Source organism: Phalangium opilio, unplaced genomic scaffold (genome assembly GCF_054372755.1).
Source record: "Phalangium opilio isolate 3A_F unplaced genomic scaffold, DU_Popi_V2 ptg000063l_1, whole genome shotgun sequence".
Taxonomy (NCBI): domain Eukaryota; kingdom Metazoa; phylum Arthropoda; class Arachnida; order Opiliones; family Phalangiidae; genus Phalangium; species Phalangium opilio.
Window position 1 is genome coordinate 956,989 of NW_028324180.1, and position 14,812 is coordinate 971,800.

General features: G+C 34.6%; 1 long non-coding RNA gene across 4 annotated transcripts in view; it reads right to left on the bottom strand.

The window, feature by feature from the left end:
* Window positions 1-2,941: 2,941 nt before the first annotated feature.
* The window catches only part of LOC149662123 (uncharacterized), a 421,496-nt gene continuing 409,625 nt past the window's right edge, over window positions 2,942-14,812 (bottom strand). Inside the window, exon 3 of one of the 4 annotated variants that reach the window (XR_016368575.1) lies at window positions 2,942-3,315. This is a non-coding gene — a long non-coding RNA (uncharacterized LOC149662123). The remainder of the gene's footprint in view (window positions 3,316-14,812) is intronic. The other 3 variants (XR_016368578.1, XR_016368577.1, XR_016368576.1) reach the window with 3 other exon arrangements.

The following is a 14,812-nucleotide window of genomic DNA, read 5'->3' on the forward strand; positions in this document are numbered from 1 at the left end:
AGATTTACCGTCGTCAAATCACCGACTCACATCTCTATGAACGCAGATATACCAGTCTGATATCATTCTTCTTGTTACAGGCCTAAATTTTTAGCCACATTGTAAGATGTGGGTATTAGATTGACCTGCCCTGAAGTTGTTGTCCTTGAATACTACATTGACTTGACAATAATGTTTAAAAAAAATATTTTTCTCGTTTTTCTAAATAGGTTGGTGAAGGGATAACGGACAATGGAGATATTTTGTATGACAACAAAACAATTGATGTTCATGAAACGCAATTGTACGCGCAATTACCGTACATTTTTTCTAATATTCCAAACATGACGTGAGTTGCATTACTAAATAACATCACAGTTTTTTAGTGTTATTTTATACTGCGAGATCAGGTACTTGAAATATGTGCAAATATATATTGACTAGCTGTTACTCGCGGCGTCGCTCGCTTGTAATAAACTTCCATCAAAATGATATAAAGAATGGGTAGATTTTACTGATGACTAATATTTTTGCAGCACCCTAGGAGCGAAGGCACTCGGCGTTGCCCGTCAGCCCGTGGGAACATTTTTTTATTACTTTTCAGCGGATTATGTTATAAAGAAGGGTTTTTAAGTTTTTGGCCGCCATTTACAATTAACAAGTGACGCGTTCTTTTAAGAATTTAGATACTTCTCCTTACGAGAATAAGATTTTTATTTTATTTTATATAAAACTATGTGTACTACCTAGCAGATACTCCTTGTATTGTTGTGGTAAACAATAAATATTATTATTTTTATTATTTAAAATGATGGCAACAAATCGAACGCAAAAGACAATTCAGCCCATCTATAGGTTAAAGGAAACCAGTGTACTAAATATTTTTGAAATCGGTTGAAACGCGCGGACCTTGTTGCATAGAGAAGATTTTTTTACATTTCTGGGCGCCATTTTTTAAAATGGCAAAGGATTGGAAAAATCTTTCTTAGTACGCGTCTACTACTAATGAGTAACGTTCCTGCAAATTTTCAGCCTTCTAGGGCAAGTGGTTTGGGCTGGGCGTTGATTATCAGTCAGTCTGTCAGTCAGGACTAGGGTTCTAAATCGGTAAATTACCCTTGTAATTTACACGGTAATTTACCACGGTAACTGTAATTTACGATTTTCTCGGGTAAATTACGAAAACGGTAATTACCCTGGTAATTACCGCTGTAATTTACGCTGGTAAATTACCACGATGGTAATTTACCACCGAATTTTCATTTCTTTCACTTGGAAAACGGTCTAAAAGCTCCATATTTTGCTCTACCCGTGCAAGCACACATTTCTTCCCATGAGACATGAGTAAGTCATAAAAGGTCGAACGGCAAGCGTGGGAAAAATTTGATTAAGGAAATGAAAATTGATTTTCTCGTCTATTCTTGTTGTCGAGTTCGTTTACGTCAGCTGGAAAGCTGTAGTTGTTAGAAATTTCTAGAGATGGGCCAATACCAATATCGGTACCGAAATTTGACTAAACCGATATATCGGTATCAGTTTAAACTGGTTTCGGCCCTTCTCTAGAATTTTGTTCTAAAATCGTGAAATAGCAATAATTCGCAAAATTGGTAAGAAGAAGCAAGTGGATGTTGCTGTTCAAAAGTATTTTGGAGCTGCAAACATCAAAACTCGGTGTATAAATAATAAACGATACTATGCTATAAAAATAATAGCTGTGTTCAAGTGATATTTTTCATTATTTAGCTTATAAACGATCAACATAATTTAATTTTTGAATTTCGTAAATTACCGTGAATGGTAATTTACGCGGTAAATTACGGCGTAATTTACCATTTTCCAAAATTACCGTAATTTTCGAACCCTAGTCAGGACTTTGATTTATATAGATATATAGAAGATTTCATTAATGTACTTGGGCAAACAAGTTTACTTCATACAAAGCTATTTAAATTTAGCAAATATAAAGTTATGATTACGTAATATTAATCTACACGTAAGTCAAATTCTGAGCTACAGGCAGTGAAATAGCCATTCTATTCAAAGGATCACCTAAAATTGAAGAAAATAAAGTAACAAACGGGCGCCATCAAAAATGGTAATTATTTGTTATCAGTGAAGTTTCGGTGTACAAAATTGCTTCGATAGCATCACGAAATGTCAAATTTCGGTACCTATCTCAGCCGTGATAACCAAATTACGATAAATATGACACTTTCCGTTAATGTTAGTTAAAATTTTCAATTCTAAATGCAGGGACGGTAGGCCCTTGTAGATATGATTTGACACCCATTTGTAATGCTAAACGAAAAAATCACCATTTTTGGGTTAGCATCCCATAGAAAGGTCTAATTGTAACGTAGCTTTGCGCGTGCTGACAACCGACGAAAGAAATGCTCAGTTACAGGATCTTAAATCTAGAGATACTAGATCCTGAAAATCAGTATTTCTATCGTTTCTTCTTGACCGAGGCTTAGCGAAATCGTTTAATAATAAAATAATCTAGTTATTTTTACGTTTAAAAGTTATTGTTCTAAATTTCAATGACGTTTTTGTTACGAAAATAATAAAAATCAGACCTAATTAGCCTCGAATTTTGTTGAAATTGAAAAATTCTGGCTTCAAGCGAGCACTCAAACGCCATGTTTTTCCAGCTTAAGTCCCTCAAACGGTGAGAACCACAACAAAAACGTCCTATGTCCAACATGAGAATTAGGGGTAAAATGCGTGTCTCTAACACGTAGCGATGATGATGGGTATTTGCATGGAGAAGAGGGGTGATTTAGAGAAATGGAGCGTCTGGTGGAGAAAGAACGCGCTAAATATCTGAGGTTCACGGTCGAGGAGGAAGAACGATTTTCGAATTTTTCTCGGAATTACCTCCGTTTATATTGAATGTCATACTTAATGTTGTTACTTTACTTATACTATTAACTCATTTCCGGTTTCGGCACAGTCCGTCCGCCCGTCGGGATATTTTTTATTACTTTTCACGCGGACATTATTCCATAAAGAAGGGTTTTTAAGTTTTTGGCCGCCATTTAAAAAGATGGCAACAAATCGAACCCAAAATACCATTCAGCCCGTCTATAGGTTAAAGAAAACCATTGTACTAAATATTTGAGAAATCGGTTGAAATACGCGGTCTTAACTGCATAGAGAAGATTTTTTACATTTCTGGGCTCCATTTTTTAAGATGGCGGCGGATTGGAAAATCTTTCTCAGTACGCGCCTACTACTTATGAGTAACGTTCCTGCAAATTTTCAGCCTTCTAGGGCAAGCGGTTTGGGCTGGGCGTTGATTATCAGTCAGTCTGTCAGTCAGTCAGTCAGTCAGGACTTTGATTTATATAGATATAGATAAACATTTAAAATTTCGGGGTCCAATATATTTCAATTGCTTTTAAATAAAGGCTAAGACTTTCATAAATGGGTCTTCCAAAGTCTAGTTCTTATAGACCTAATTGAATTTAGCAAGTTGAGGTAATAAGTATAGTTTTAATAGCCGTGAAACCTGCTTCAAATATCAAGTAAGTAGAGTTTCAAGATTTTTTTCTTTAGAACCGTTTGAAAAGCCTATAATTTTTAAACTGTTTTCTTAGTATAATGCTTAATTGGTTTTAAAACTTTCTTCTGTAGAAACTGTACAACAGCTTTACATAGATTTAATTAAATGTTTATAAAGCATTTTTTATTCTTGAATTACTTCTTCTTAACTAATTGTTGTAAATATAATTTTTTCCTTATTCGCTAATTTTCTAAATTAATTTTTCTCGAAGAACTTTAAGAGTATTTTTTAATATAATACGTGTTTCGCTTTCATAGCTTTATTCGCTTAATCCGTTAACTTTTAATTTTTGGGAGAGCTCAAATTTTTATAAGTGTTCCGACCGACTGAAAAATCGAAACCTTAAGTCCCCGTTCGTCGCGTAACTTATAAGAATCACTTCAATCAATAACAAAGTCACTCAGTTTTTTGCTTTAGACGAATTCAACGCTTTATTCAATTCCAATCAACTCAAATTCTTTTATTTTAAACTGTTCCTTTACTTTAACTTTTCTTTTGTATTATTTTTTTTTGTGGTATCTAAACCTTTTCCTTATTTCTTTTATTTCCGTGGTATCTAAACCTTTTCCTTATTTCTTTTATTTCCGTGGTATTTAAACCTTTTCCTTATTTCCATTATTATTTCCTAGGTTTCTAAACCTTTTCCATTATTCCATTATTTCTTTTATTTTCATGATACCTTTTCCTTTTCCTAAGTTCCAATTTTTAATTATTATGTCCGAAGACTATAGCTCCTTGCCTAGGTCTGAGCTTCATTTCTTTTTATTTCTTATGCCCGACTAAGGACGTCTAGCTTCTTTGCTAGCCCATTCCAAAAGTGATTATTCTTTTACGTCCAAGTCAGGACTCCTAGCTAGGTTTCAAAGTTCCATTTCAATTTTCAACCCCCATATTCAAAGTTCAGTTTATGTTTTTACCAATTTGCAATTTTGGCCAGAGCATCGGCCTTTACCCTTATTATTCTATCCCCTCATTTTCTCTTTTATTTATCTTAACTTTCACTTTTCACTAATGCACGTGCATGTCATATAATACCCTGAATCTTTGATCTGTCCTATCCAAGCTAACAAGTTTTATTACTTTGTTTTTCAAGCGAACCGATCCCTTCGGTCAAAGATTCTGTTTAAAGCAGTTATGCTTATTTTTCTTACACAAATATCCGACTAAAGCTTTCTATACTGTTTTTGCAAGGAACGATAATAATCCAAGGTTTACAAAAAAATATAAAACACAAATGAATATAAACACAAATGAATACAAACTCAATAAACATGAATATTTTTGCGCGCGCGTGAATTAGGCCTAATTCTTTAAAACATTCAAAAAAAAATGCACATCAATTCAAATTTCATACACTTATTTTCAACACTCCCCCCCTTGAACTACGTTTTAAGTAGTTCAAGAAAGAGAGTTGTCTTTCATCAAACTTTAAATTTCCAAATGATATAAAAGTTGAACGGGTCGACGTAGTCGATTACCGTTCGGCAGTCTTATCATACATGAACGTATGATTTCGTCCCTACCTCTCATTACTTGTTCTATTACAGCTAATTTCCACATTGCTCGTGGTTTCATAGCGTCTTCTACCAAAACAACATCATTTAATTTTAATTCTTTACTTGGTTCACCTTTCAATTGTGTTCGGTGATGAGCCGATCTCAACTCTAGCAAATAATTGGTTTTCCAACGGATCCAAAACCGATCCAAAACAGTTTGTCTGTATTTCAAGCGTTTAATAATTTCGCGTTTTGTTACCGTTGGCACATCTTCATTTGTAAACGTTTGTGATGGTAGAGTTGTCAGTCGTTTCCCCACTAGAAAATGAGCTGGCGTTAATGGCCTTGGCTCTCCTGGGTCTTCATAAATGTATGTGATAGGGCGGGAGTTTATTGTCGCTTCAATTTCAATGAGAAGAGTCTCTATTTCTTCGTATGTTAGGTGGGCTCTTCCTAGTATCTTGCGGAGGGGTTCCTTAACGGAACGCACCATCCTTTCCCAAAATCCCCCCACCAGGGGGCCCTGTCTGCTATGTATTTCCACTTTATTTTTAAACTTCCATAATACTCCATTGCTTCTGGACTTCTCATTTTTTCTTGCAAGATTTTTAGATCCGCGTCTGCGCGTTTAAAATTTGCCGCGTTATCGCTGTAAATTATTTTGACCACTCCTCTTCGCGCAATAAACCGTCGAAATGCCATAAGAAAGGCTTCTGTTGTGAGGTCCGTAACTAATTCTAGGTGGACAGCACGTGTTACTGCGCAGGTGAAAACTACGAAGTAACATTTTTTATCTGGTTTTGCATATATAGGACCACCGTGGTCTATGCCGCAAATTTCGAAGGGTGGAGCTGGGTTGATCCTTGCGTCCGGAAGTGGCGCCATTTCTGCTTTCATAGGCTTGGCTTTATATCGCTTGCATCTTGGGCATGAATAAATGACTTTATTCACTAATTGCCTAATCTTTGGTATCCAATAGTGTTCTCTAATTTCCGTCAATACTTCGCTTTTACCTGCATGTTTCAATCTTACGTGTGTTTGCCATCCAATTAAATATGCTAGTTGATGAGTTCCTGACAATATCCATGGGTGTCGCTCCCGGTAAGTCATTTTGGCCGCGTCTAAGCGCCCTCCCACACACATGACCCCCTGTTTATCCAAAAACGGGTTCAGTGATGTGATTCTTGATTTTCTCGATATTTCTTGTCCATTTTCCAAACTTTTTACTTCATCAAAGAAATCTTCTTTTTGCGCTTTCTTCACCCAAAACACTTCAGCATTCATTATTTCTTCCCCTGTCATCGGACCCTTTTTTCTTTCTTGTACCTTATTTCTTGTGTTATGGATGAAACGCATAATCCACGCCGTTATGTTTAGGACTTGGTTCAAACTGCTATACTTTTTCAAATTCAATAACCCTTCATATTTCTGTACCGGATTCATATAAGCGACTACTTCTTTCTTTTTTAACTCATCCTGTATTTCAACCGGCAATTCTTGGTTTTCTCCAAAATTATCCTCTTCATTTACTAGATCTATATGTTCTCTAAGCCAAGTTGGTCCATGTAACCAAAGATCGCTTGAGGCGATTTCTTCTAAAGACTTCCCTCGAGTTGGAAGGTCAGCGGGGTTTTCTTTACCCGGACAATGATGCCATATTTCTGGTTCCGTTCGCGTATGTATTTCGCGCACTCTGTTTTGGACAAACTGTTTCCATCGGCCAGGAGATCCGCGGATCCATGCTAATACTATTTCCGAATCTGACCACATTATTACTTTTTGTGGCTTAATTGTCAACGTGTCCATTAATGTATTGTTCAATCGAGCGCCTATTAATGCACCCATCAGTTCTAGCCGTGGTATTGTTAATTTTTGATTCCCCAACGGGGTTACTCTTACTTTTGACGCGATCAGTATTGAATTAATTTCACCATTAGGATACATACATTTTAAATAGAACACTGTCGCATATGCACTTTCGCTTGCGTCTACGAAACCATGTAATTCTATTGCTTCTGGTTTCAAATCTAATTGATTTTTATAGAAAAACCTGGGTATTTCAAATTCTATCAATTTTGATAGTTCATTACACCAATCATTAAATTTTGTTTCCAAGTCTTTAGGTAAATCCTCATCCCAGTCTATTTTTCTAACCCACAGTTCTTGAAATATGAATTTTGCCCGGATTGTGAACGGGGCCAATAAACCCATAGGGTCAAAGATACGTGCGACAGCTCTCAGTACTCCTCTTTTAGTATTTTCTTTATTTATCATAAATTCCAAAAGTGACGTAACTTCATAAGACAAATTGTCTGTCATTTCATCCCATAACATCCCCAAAACCTTAGTATTTGTAGGATTGGGTAGACCTTTCTGTTCCTGACTTTTATCATGTGACCCCCACTTGGTTCTTATTTCTTTCGAATTACTTCTTATTTTTCTCAAATTCATTCCCGCTTCTGACAATATCTTGGTTGCATCATCGATTAATTGGTCTGCCTCATCGGGGTTATCCTTTGTCGTAACTAAATCATCAACATATCTATCTTTTTCTAAACTTTCACTTGCCGCGGGGTATTTTTCTTTTGTTTTCTCTAAGTGGTGTAAAATGGTCGCATTCAATAGGAAGGGCGAAGTTGTTACCCCAAAGGGGACTTTAGTCATTCGATACTCTACTAAATTTTGTTTTTGTGGGTGATCTAACCCCTCAATCCAAAGAAAACGCAAGGCGTTCCTGTCTTTCTCCGCGATCCCTATAGTGTGAAAGGCTTTGGCTATGTCCCCCGTTATTCCTACTTTTTCTCCCTAAAGCGCACCAATATGCGAAAAAGGTCCGGCAGTAAATTTGGTCCTGCCTCCAAACAATCATTTAGCGAGGGCATGCCTTTTGCGTGAGAAGACGCGTCCTGAACAATTCTTAACTTTGTTGTATCTCTTTCCTCCCTAAACGCTCCCAGATGTGGTAAAAAGTATAATGGTCCCTTTGGTGGGGGGTACTCAAACTTACTTGGGACTCTTTCAATTATTCCTGATTCTAGTTGCTCATGAATAACCTCATCATACGCTTTTAACTTAATTGGATTCGTTTCCAATTTTTTGATCAAATTCCAAGTTCGCCTTTTTGCTACCTCATAATTATCACCTAGAAATTGTACTTCCTTTTTCCAGGGTAAAGCTACTTCATATTGTCCATTTTTATATTCAATTTTTTCATTAAACTCTTTCAATACTTCATTTTCTTCAATTCCTTTTGCCGAATGAGCATTATCCAAAATGCCAATCGACTCATTATCCCAAAAGGCTTTCATTTGTTTCGACAACAAGTCTTCTTCACTAACCGAATCCACCGATACTTTCATAACAGCTATAGCATGAGCTCCCACTCTATTTTTTGTGTCTTCCCCCCCATGCAGGGTCCATCCCAGTTTCGTATCTATCGCAACTAAAGATTCATTAATTCTCTCCACCTTCCCCTGCGCTATTTTCCAAAAATAATCAGCTCCAATTAAAACATCTATTTTATCATCCTTTTCTCTTCTCTTCTTTTCTCGAGTGTCAGACAATTGATAACCTCTTTCTTTTAATTCTTCCACTATATGACCTGATGGCACCGCCAAAATTGTACCTGATATGGACGGGGTTTCAAGCGCCGTTATCTCAACAAGTTCTTCAGTTTCACTATTTTTCATGATAAGCTTAAATCTACGTCTGTTGGAAACTATGGGTGTTTCTCGTTCGAAAGGAAATACATTCAGGGTCTCGTCGCCTATTTCTTCTAACTTTAACTGATTTACGATTTCTTCTCTTACAAAGCATCTGTGGCTTCCCCCATCGAGTAAACACCGCACATTAGCTTCCTCCCCATTTGGGCCTATCATAACCGCTCTCAAGGTTTGCAAGTAAATTTCACCACCCCCTGTTTCTTCATCATGTGCTAATGCACTGTACGTTCCAACATTTTCATTATTACTTTGACTTGTAGATGGGTTTGATTCACCTGCACTATTTTGTTTTTGATTATCCTGATTTGCATCGTTACTTTCAGGAATTTGTCTGTCCTGTCTTCCATTAGGCCTATTAAACCCCTGCCTGTTTTGATTGTAATTATATCTATCCATATCCATGCAAAGAATTTTGTTGTGTGATCTCCCACAATTTTGACATTGTCTAAACTTTGTTTTGCAATGACTCGCTGTATGACCACTTCTCAAACACAAAAAACACAGCCTTCGGCGTATTGCTATTTCCCTTTTTTCTTTTGCGGGAACTTTCATACAGGTATAATAGGGATGCGATTCATTACAAAACACACAATTGTAAGGATATCTGGTATTTGTACTGGGAATACTTAGAGCCGTGGCTGACGCCAGTGATTTTAGGTGGGTATTTTGTGAGGGCTTGGGTTTATCCTTTTGGGTTTGACTCTGCTTTATTTGCATTCTCCCTGTTCTATGTATAGCCATAGCCTGTTCTTTTCTTTCTATTGTTTTCCTTAAAAAATTCAACACATTATCTACTGTCCAAGATCCCCTTTCTTTATCCTCTTTCCCAAAATCTTCTAACAAATCCAATGGAATTAATCCCCCTAAAATATGCGCGTATAATTCCATATTTTGAACTGTGAGTTGTCCTAACGCCTCTAAACTTCTAACTTCTATTTGGCAAGAATCGTGCAAGTGCCTCAATGCTTCGACATTAGTTGAATCATGAACTGGTTTTAATTTTAACAAATTATTAATTCGTGCACTAGTTATCATTTCTTTTCTACCATATCTTTCTTCTGAAATATCTGCCGCTATTTTAAAATGTTCTATACCGTCAATAGCCTTTTCGGCTTGACCTTCTAAATAAGAACGTAAATATATCAACTTAGCCGCTGCATCCAGTTGTTGTTGGTTGACTGCTACGTTGAACTGAGGCCAGAATCGTTGCCAGTTTTCTAGTCCACCGCTGAATCTCCTGATACTGATTTGAGGCAATTTCACAGTTGCTGGAGTTTGATTCCCGGATACTGTTGGCTGGACGCTCGCGCTGTTGTTTTCCGTCGTCGTCTCGTCTTCTTTGTTACTCGCGAGCCATCTTTTTGCACGCTCTGTCCAGTACGTTAAAAACTCTATCCAGTCTTCCTCGTCTTTCACTTCCGCAGTAAGTTTATCACCGTCCGTAATTAATTTCGAGATTGTTTCGTTCAGTTTTGTAATTTTACCTTCCCTTGCCGACACTTGAGCTAAGTTGTTCGCAATTACTTCTTCATCCACTTCTTCGTTTCCCAGTTCAGTTTTTATAGCGTCTAAGGCTTTTTTCATAGACCGTCTTACGGCGTCCCGTTTTATTTTACTTCTTTCTAAGTCCGTTGCCATTTTTTTTTTTTTTGCTAATGTTTGTTATTAATCTAAAGGTTCTTACGTACACTCAATCCCGGGTTTCGGCACCATGTTTCGCTTTCATAGCTTTATTCGCTTAATCCGTTAACTTTTAATTTTTGGGAGAGCTCAAATTTTTATAAGTGTTCCGACCGACTGAAAAATCGAAACCTTAAGTCCCCGTTCGTCGCGTAACTTATAAGAATCACTTCAATCAATAACAAAGTCACTCAGTTTTTTGCTTTAGACGAATTCAACGCTTTATTCAATTCCAATCAACTCAAATTCTTTTATTTTAAACTGTTCCTTTACTTTAACTTTTCTTTTGTATTATTTTTTTTGTGGTATCTAAACCTTTTCCTTATTTCTTTTATTTCCGTGGTATCTAAACCTTTTCCTTATTTCTTTTATTTCCGTGGTATTTAAACCTTTTCCTTATTTCCATTATTATTTCCTAGGTTTCTAAACCTTTTCCATTATTCCATTATTTCTTTTATTTTCATGATACCTTTTCCTTTTCCTAAGTTCCAATTTTTAATTATTATGTCCGAAGACTATAGCTCCTTGCCTAGGTCTGAGCTTCATTTCTTTTTATTTCTTATGCCCGACTAAGGACGTCTAGCTTCTTTGCTAGCCCATTCCAAAAGTGATTATTCTTTTACGTCCAAGTCAGGACTCCTAGCTAGGTTTCAAAGTTCCATTTCAATTTTCAACCCCCATATTCAAAGTTCAGTTTATGTTTTTACCAATTTGCAATTTTGGCCAGAGCATCGGCCTTTACCCTTATTATTCTATCCCCTCATTTTCTCTTTTATTTATCTTAACTTTCACTTTTCACTAATGCACGTGCATGTCATATAATACCCTGAATCTTTGATCTGTCCTATCCAAGCTAACAAGTTTTATTACTTTGTTTTTCAAGCGAACCGATCCCTTCGGTCAAAGATTCTGTTTAAAGCAGTTATGCTTATTTTTCTTACACAAATATCCGACTAAAGCTTTCTATACTGTTTTTGCAAGGAACGATAATAATCCAAGGTTTACAAAAAATATAAAACACAAATGAATATAAACACAAATGAATACAAACTCAATAAACATGAATATTTTTGCGCGCGCGTGAATTAGGCCTAATTCTTTAAAACATTCAAAAAAAAATGCACATCAATTCAAATTTCATACACTTATTTTCAACAATACGATCGCAAGAATACTCCATTAATATGTATGGGATAAATAAAATTGTGATACATAATGAAATAATATTTTTCAATTTATCAAAACTATTTTAATATAAACCTATAGGAATAGGAAATAATTAAGGATAATTTATTTCTTATAACCAGTTTAACATAGCGAAATCTTACACTTTAAGGATATTTATTGGGGCAAATAGTAACTTATATGGATTGACAACGTTTGAATTATAGATTTTATCAAGAAGACCTCGAATTTTGTTTTAGCTCACCTCCAAAATCTATATATATAACAAAAATTGGGGAACATCTTTTAACTGATTTCAAGAAAATTATTTTTATAGTGTGGTCCTTAACTGACTTCGATTAACTTTGATATCATTTTAAAATAAAAGTTGCTTTTTTTATATATATATGACATAGATGAATAATAATTTTACTACTAAAAAGTTATAGTGTTACGATAAATAAACGTTTTTGTGTACTTATTGCTGCAATTTTTAATTCTTTTTCAAAGTATATATTACAAATTGATTTTAGTTGTTCAAGTTAATTTTTCGAAGAAAGACTTTTATTAATGAAAATTTTTTAACTTATGAATTATACTAAAGAGCGATTTTTTATACTTTAAACAAAAGGTTCTAGGATCTAAACATGCTTGTTACAAAGTTGTAATGACTTTTTTTCATTCATCAGTAATAAACTAGTTCTAGTTTCTTTGAACTCGTTACTGTTATATCAAACATTAATTTTAACTGTTAGGCCACTAATATTTTCATCTATTTCTTATTTCAATGTTATTTTCAGCTCCCAGATCAGGACTTGCACTAAGAAATTTTATACGTGAATTTGATTCAAACTCAAGTGAAATATTCTATATTTTCTACATTTCAATTATCGTATGTGGTGTAATAGATCAAGACTATCGTGGAAATTTTGGTGTCATTATTTTAAATTTCGGAGAAAAAGAACTTGAAATCAATAGAGGTATGAGAATCGCTCAATTGATTTGTGAGAAAATTGCGTATCCGAATCTAGAAGAATGTGAAGTAATTTAGAACAGTTCATAAAACTAATTAAGAATTTTAATGAATTCATCAACTTTTAAGACTCTTGACCACAGTAATAGAGGAAAAAATGGATTCGGTTCCTCGGGATTACACTGATTTACAGAGTAGTCACACCAAGAATTCTTTAGTTATTGTTACAGAATGTATCGATAGTAAGCATATATTATGATTAAAATACTTCTGTACTTATTTATAAAGATTTAAATTCGAAAATGATTCAAAATAAAGAATTATATTTGTAAATTATGACTCAATTTCTTTTCCAAAAGTTCAATAAACCTTCAACCACATGAGATACGGATAAGGTTTAAATCAATATGAAGTAGATAAAACAACTAAGTTACGACTTACTAAAATTTCAACACAAACTGGTAAATAATAACAATTCAAAAAGTGAGTGTTTATATGTACCATGATTACCAATTCAAGAATGGGTGAGTCCACATCCTAAAGTATACAACATTTTATCGGAAAAGGGTGAAAAGAAAACTTTAAGGTGAATTTCTAAACGTGTCGTAAAGAAACAAAAACGCCAATCAGATGATCGGATGTGTTTATTCAATAAAAAGTTTCTGTTAACTTGATGAAGCGTATTATCACATGATATCAAATAAGGCCTAGAATTATTTCTGAAAAATATGCTTTTGAAAGTGATAAAAAACGACTAAAAGTGTTCAAACTGTTGTTAAACGACAATGACACCCAGGATGAAACTTATTTCAATGATGGTAGGATGTTTAAATGGAGGTTTTTAAAAAAAAATCCTGCAAGGATATAAACATTTCTCGTGGATCTCAACAGTACGTGAAAATTGATCACACGAATTTTAACAGTAACGTGACAAATGTGAATTACCGAGATAAAAACATTTCATTTCAATCATGGTTGATACTCTTATAACAAAAAATTCGGTATAACACGTCGCTTCGAGGAGACTTTTAGACGTTTAATTCTAGTCAAAACCCATTGGTGAGAAATTAACATTTGCTTAACTTGTTTGAAATTTAAACCAAGGCTTTGAACCCAGAATATTTCACCGTTTGATTATTTTATCGGTTTCGTCTTTCGGTGATGCAACAAATAAATGACATTAAAACCCCGAACAGCTTTTACCACGAACATTTATCTTTAGCTTTAAAGTAAAAACAAATTTGTAATTCATATTCCAAAATAAACAAATTTGACGAAAATATTTTTGTCTTGATTTATTTAACACATTACAAGTTTTGCGGATAATTAATAGTAAGTGGTTCATAAAGATGTTTTACGATTTGAAGTTATATTTACTCGTATAAAAACGAATTAGGACTACTCCTCCTCTAATACTTTAAAAAATAATGCACATTTTAGTTTTTATAGATCAGGAAATCGAACTGCCCAGACACGACATATTCGGCTAATTTTTTACCACTAACACCACCCCCTGATCTTTACGTCGTAAAAAACCTGAAAGTTTACGCAAACGCTGGTACCCTATACATTAGATTCTCATAACCATAGCTATGTGTTGTATTCCTAGAGGGGGGTTTTTCTTTTTAAATCACATCCCCTCCTCCTCTAATACTTTAAAAAATAATCCACATTTTAGTTTTTATACGTCAGGAAATCAAACGAGTTCGGATTTTTTTTACCACTAACACCTTGACTATGTCCGACGTCGATTTTCTAAACTTGAAATATTTCTATCAATTTAATATGGTTGAAAACGTTTTAAAATAATAAATTCAATTAAAAGTTGTGGTAGGATAACATTTTCAGTAAAAATTCCTGTAAATAACTAAAATTAATAAGAAATCATGCTTTTTGAATAAAATGTGGTTGAAACGGTTGTAACATGATTAAAACCTTTTTGTTAAATGTGTATTATTTAAAAAAAAGTTTCGATAAATGACTATAAAATATTGTTGTAAGCTTCGATAAATGAGAAAAAACGGTTCTATGCACCGATAAATGATTTAAATATGTTTGAAAGTGTTCGTTAAATGACTAAAAAGACGTTAAAAACATTGTTAAATGACAAAAGTGGTTGAAACTGTTATTAAAACTACTAATATTTGGATTAAAGTGTTGTCAAATGAATAACGGGTACCCTATACATCGGATTCTCATAACCATATTGTATTCCCAGAGGGGTTTTTTCTTT